Source organism: Manacus candei, unplaced genomic scaffold, assembly GCF_025592945.1.
Source record: "Manacus candei isolate 608988 ecotype Guabito, Panama unplaced genomic scaffold, ASM2559294v1 h1tg000014l, whole genome shotgun sequence".
In the NCBI taxonomy this organism is placed as follows: Eukaryota; Metazoa; Chordata; class Aves; order Passeriformes; family Pipridae; genus Manacus; species Manacus candei.
Window position 1 is genome coordinate 61,664,151 of NW_026138062.1, and position 6,545 is coordinate 61,670,695.

Here is a 6,545-nt window from a genome sequence, read left to right on the forward strand (position 1 = left end):
ATCCCCAATTAGCAAGGTATCAGGTAACTTCTAACATTAGCTGTCCTATTTACAATGCAAGATCAATGTATTTGAAATCAGGGAAATGTTTTAGTATCTCCCTGAGTCTGGATTTTTGAGTCTTTCCTGAATTCACCACAGTGCTTGTCACCCTTACTTTCATGTAAGGGAACCTAGCTCGTATCTGGGCAGTGACTCTAAAATCCTGTCAAAATTGCTGTGTCCTCCTCTGTTGGCATTACTAGCCTGTTGAAGGCATATCCAATAGCCTTTTGGGGCGTTTTAAGCTGGTCTGCTCTGTAAGTCTTGTCATAGTGAATTGTACAGGAGCTTCTCTGCATGGAAAGGGAAAGAGGGATTTTGTGGGAGAATGCTAGAGAATTAAGTGTGTGTAAGTCACTTTGTGTGAGGCCCAGGTGCAGAGTAAGCACATCACTAAACATAAGTGAAAGTGTAATGTGCCCTCACCCACATCCCGACTGTGTCAGCTGGTGTGGGCTTAAAGCATTAGTGAATCCTCAATGAATGTGGCCAGAAGAGGGCTTTGAGGCACTGAAAAAGAGCCTGGGATGACTCTCAAATGAAAAACATAAGCCACAACATAATAGTCCTGGTGGTGGTTTGTTTTCTAACTCCTGGGTAGCTGTGTTTTGAAAACAGATGTCACAAACACCACTGAATGAAGCTCTCTCACTGGGAGTCCATTCTAGAGTTGCTATTGATGTTGATAACTTAGAATGAAGACTGTCCTTCAGAGGGTGATTCTTTTAAAAGTGAGGGTGTTTTTTTTTTTCTAAGTCACAAAAGCATCCAGAGGAGTAAACTCGACTGGGATAGAATAGTACATCTGATGCCAGATCTTTCTGAAACATAGAAAATTCAGCAGGCTGTATGGTCTGACAGCAAGACCATGATGTGGCAGTCAATGTTAGCTGGGTCAGCCACCTGTTAAAACATTTTGTCCTGCCCCTCCACTTGTTAGTCTCCCTTCCCTGGACAGCTCTGAAAATAGACAAGTGATTTTCACCCTGTGCCCTCATGTTTGGGCCCTCTGTATGCACCTGTTGTTTTTTGGTTCAATTTGGTATGGGGCTCTCCCCTTTTTTATTCTAAATCTCTGCTGCAGGTTGTTTGCAATGATTGGGACTATTTATATGACAAGGACTAATGCTCTGCTGTGGCATGGCAGCCCACTCTGAAGGATCTCACAAAAGAGCTTCCAGGTGGGACATGCCCGTGGGAGTACAGCAGGTGACAGGCATGGCACACATACCTGCAGTGAAAGAACCATGACAAATTCACAGGGTTTTTCCCCTCTTGCCATCCTGCAGTCAGTTCTTTCCACTGCTTGCTGCCCTCTGGTTTGCCCTGTGCCAAGTGAGTCACGCTTTCCAGTCCTGCCTGCCCTCTTTCTCTGTCTGAGTCAGCTTCTCTCAGGGAATTGTCACTTGCTGTTGGCAAGGCAGCTATTTCTGTCTTTAGCTGCTTCTTCCTTCTAATGGTTTCATATCTTTCTGCTCCACCTTTATATTTTTCCCTATGTATTTGTATTGTTATTATTTGCATCTGCTGTGTCTTAGTTTTGCCTTCGCTTTGATAAGTAAAAATAGAAAAAAAAAGTTCTTTTACAGAAAAAAGATCCTGTCTTAAAAATCCAATTAAAAGAAACCAGGAGCTCCAGTAACAAGCAGATATTATAATTATTTTGCATTGTTGTAATATGTGTTCAACATATGTGTATCTTCCAATCCCAGAAATTTCATATCTGCTGTTTGCAATGCAGGTTCCCCACGTTAACACATTTCTTCCTGATGTCCTGTTGCCCCTGTTTTGCTGTGCAACAAACATTGTTACAAGTAGTTATTTTCATTTCTAACTGAAGTCATGACTTTTCATCCTGCCCTGCCACATATCAGCCATGGCATTGTTACTCTGCCCTTCTTTTTTTTTCTTGGATTTTCTTTTTTTTTTTTTTTTGCAGCTGGGAATGCCTGTTTGCACAGGTGACTGGTGCTCAGGAGGGGGCTGACCCTCCTGGCATATATCGCTGGTAACAAGTGTCCCCCATGGCTTTAGGAGCCAGAGCATCGGAGCTGCCATAGGTCCACAGGCAGCAACACCTGGGAGAAAGGGGTGTAGCAGCTGGATGAGCTGAGTGGTGCTCCAGGTGCTGCTCCTACTGCCTGCGATGTTGAGTCTGGCTGAGGCACTGCCCTGCCACATATTGGACAAGACTGAGGGCACCACGGGCCTCCAGTGAGCAAATACCAGCCCCAGCTAGAACAAAGCATCCTTATTTCAAGGAAAAGTATTGACCTCATCAAGATTATCAGTTGAACACGTTCCAGTGATATAATACATCTGTGAACAGGAAGGTGGAGCCCACGCAGCATTTCCTGCCTGCAGGGGGAGGGTTTCAAAATTATCACCTTTGGGATGGGGATGTTCTCTCCTACCTCCCTCCTGCAGCTTACTGAGGCAGGCCAAGGGTGTAGGTAAAGTCTGTGTGTGTTCTGCTTGTTTAACATCTAAGTTCCAGTGCAGGAGGCACTTGGATACACAGTGGGCAGGGCAGAAGTGGTCCAGTGCTAGTATCTTGTTGGCACCAGCTGCTGGGAACTGTAGGAATTAAGTGCATTTGGGAAGGGGTAACACAAGGCACTGAAGCTGGGGGATATTTGCCCTGAAAAGATTTGTGTGTCCTGTCCTTGCTCACCGTGTTTGGTATGCCTGTGCCACTGATGAAAGGAGAAGAAAAGGGAGCATGATTCAGATGGATCTGCTCACCTTTTAGGAAAATCCTGGAGACTTCTTTCAAGCTGGAGGTTATTCATATCTACTGGAGCAGGTGACTATTTCACATCTGATAGATCTGTGACAGAGACAGCCTTTTTATTATTATTTTTTTTTTACACTTGCCCCCCCCCTCCATTTTAATCAGGCTCCTGCTTGTATGGAGCTTTCACACTGACACCAGCCCTGTGAAACTTACTCCAGCCTTTCTGAGGGCAAAGTCCCACTGAAATCCAGACAGTCACCAAGGAGAGGTGTTTGTCCTGTGCCACCGCCCAAAGGCTGGAGCTGAGTTTTTTTCCTACGGGACGTTGCATCTCTTTAGCTTCCTGTGTGACTGCTATGCAGGCACCTGCTTGTCCAGGTTACCCCATAGTGCCAAGACAGAAAAGGGCTACAAGATGCAGCTTGACTGCTTGTGGCCATACAGGCAGCACTCCAGGCAGAAGGCGGACAAGGAGGACAACCTGACCCTGGCAGGAAGGAAACCCCGCCGTGTTGTACCTGAAGGTTTCTCTTCACCCGTTTGTTGTGCCACACTTTTTCATTAATCTTGCTGTGAAACTTGTATCAGTGTCTTCTAGACCCTCTCTTGGCAGTGTTACGCCAGCCTGGGGTTTCCTGCCAGCCTCCTTGGCAAGGGAATGTCCCTGGCCAGGGCTTACCCTGCCTGGGAAATTCCACCGTGCAGAAAAAGTCCAGGGAGCCACACTCACGGCACTGTGCTCCTCCACCCTGCTGCTTCCCCTCACATGTCATAACATCCCCTTTTCCTTCTGGCTAACCTGAGCCAAAAGATAAGTGCTGTGTGATCCACTGCAATAAAAATAGCCCTGTGGGTACTCAGCCTGGAGCTGTAATGAACTTGTGGGGTGTTGTTTAGGGTATTTTTCTTTCTTTTTTTTTCTTTTTTTTCTTTTTTTTTTTTTGTGACCAGAAAGTCAGAGTAAGCAGGACTTTCGTGAGGGAGGGGAAAAAATAGTTTCCTTACCACTGCTTCGCTGTTTTATATCATTAAACCTCAGAGGAACCTCTCAGTCATTCACACAGACACGGTCATAAGGAATGATTGTTTGCCAGTGGGGTGCAAAGAAGGGGCTTGTTTTCTGTAGAGCTATTTCTAACTTCAGTGCTCCGACATGAAGGTATGCTGTTATAATTTTATTTGCTGCTTTAAAAAGCTGTAATTGATCGGAACAATATTGAGTTCTTCTTATTATTTCTTTTTGCTTCTAATAGCCTTCCAAGGGGCTTGTGTTATAATTGTCTGTGCCTGTTTTGGGGTTGGATATGGAAGAATGGTTGGCTTTTGGGAAGGTAATAGGTAACAACAACAAGGGTGAAGAAACCACAAAGAACAGTGGGGTTTTTGAAAGCCCACAGTGAATCTAGTAGCAAAATACCCCTAAATAGCTTAGCTGTTTTGGGCAACTCTCTCTGAAACAACCTGCTTTTTCCAGGGGAGGATGTAATAGCTTTCCAGAGTTTAGATGGAGAGATGTTTGTCTGTTTGTGGATGAAAGCTAAGCTTAGAGAGCACTGAATGAAAGAAGCATTGTTAGTGAAAGCAGGTGTTTTGTATAATCTTGATTACAATTTCTTTCCTCACAGCTCATCATTAATTTTGGAATAGCAGAGCATCAGCAGCATACAAGCCTGCCAGCTTCAACAGGAGAGGCATAAACTGTTGTGGTGCAGTGTGAGACAACACAGGGAAACATATAAAAATAGGGATCTACACCTACTTTCTTGTAATTCAGAAAAAGTCTGTGGGAATGAAAAGAAGTAAGTTTAATGACCCTAAACTTCACTTTAAATTTTGTTATGCTAAGGAATTTATTAAACCAAACCATAAACTTCTTTTCATCACTTGGTGAGGGTTTCTCTGGCTTACCACATGAGGTCAATTATGCAGCACCCCAGTTCATTAACAGTGCCCATATCTGGCAGGCAGGGAAGGCAGCTCAGCACTAAGCATCTTGCAGAGGATAAATTGTGGTCTGGTTTTAGACCCCAATTATTTGGGGGCATGTGTGTACCATGGTGTCATTGAAGACTTGTGTACGGCGGGCGGTGGTTAAGTTTGCAAGTACTTTAAATGGAAGCTGGGTATTTTCAGCTGGGACTTTTGTGGCTTGCCTGGAGGCACGTGGAGTACAGGGAATGGGTGATACCCTGGGCTCTCCCTCAGCCAGACTGGGTGATCAGTGGTCAGGGAGAAATGTCACCTAGGGATATTGGAAAGAAGGCCACATTTCTGCTCCAAACAAAACTCCAGTGTCAGCTTGGTGATCACTGTCTGGCATGTGATTTTGTTTTTGCTAGTTAGACTTTTTTTTAACTTTCTTTACAGCAAGCCACATTTCCTGTTTTGTTTAATGGCAGTGGGTACAAGTAGGGTGTGTGTGGGGAGGAAATGTCCTCTGCCACTGGGGCATGAGCAGTGGCCAAGCCCTGGGCTGCTTGGGGCAGTCCAGCTGCCTTGCACTCTGCTGCCCTGGAGGGGCTGGTTGGGGTATCATCATCGTTGTCATCATAATCATTAACAGTTGCTGGAAATGTGTTTCCAGCAGCTCTCCTTGGCACTGGGAAGCTTTGCTTCTCTTCCCATCCCTGAGCTGCCCAGAGCAGCGGGATGGCAGGCACAGCCCCATCCCTCCCTTTGATTTTGCTCCTGCTGCAGCCCAGGTGGCCTGACCTCACTTTGCTTCTCACCTGGACTTTCGAGAGCAGCAAAACTCAATCCTGACAGTGCTGCTGAGAAACCGCTGTGTGATTTTACGTGTTCCCAGTCACGAGCTTCTGAGACAAAATGTGCAAGGTAGAAACAAGAGCTGCCTTTACTCTTGCTTTCTTCTCAAGAAATTGGCAGGAAATGAAAAGGAAACTTAAACATCCATGGGCTGGCTTCTGTGGAGAGCAGCGTCCTGTCAGACAGGATATGTCTGGCTTTGGTAGGTGTCTTTTCCCAGCTGAGGACTGGAGGAGGGAGGCAATGCCTGGGAACAGAGCTTTGCACTGTGCCCCACCAAGTCAAAGAGTTTATTTTCAACTTTCTTGATGTTTTATGCTAACTTGTGCATGATTTACATATTACTGTAAATTTGTCATTACTGTCACGGATTTCTTTCTAAATGTGTAGCAGCTGGCTGTTCAATCTGTAGAAAGAACACAGTACTTTGTATCCTTTACATGATATTAATACCCTTTAGGCAGACATAGGACAACTGTGGTTGAGAGTTATGTGACAGCAAATTCTGATCCATAGGTGCAGTGATGTTGTCCCAGTTGTCCCAGCACACTTTTAAATGAAGATAAAACCTGCCCTAGTACATGCAATTCATCCTAAGCAACAGGAAAATTTTTGTAACTGCTGAAAGCAAACTAACATTTTCCCTACCATAATAAAATTCTATTTGTCTGCCTTGATTTAGGTGCTTTTTTAAATGAGAAAATTTCCTGTTTATTGAATTTTTGTCTGACTAATGGAGGACAGCTCTGCAGCTGAGTTTCAGGACTTTCCCAATGGTCAGACAGACGTGCATTTTGAAAGCTGGGATTTCTCTCATGAATGGACGTCTGAACTGAAAGCACTTAAACTCAATAGACTGGAAAACACAGTGAAATAAGATCAAGATATTAGATGAGGGCATTTCCTTCAATGATCTCTACAGTGTTAACATGCTACAAGTGCTTTTTACTGTGGTTGTCTTGTTTCTGCCTGGGCTTTCCTGCTCATGGATCTGCACCCC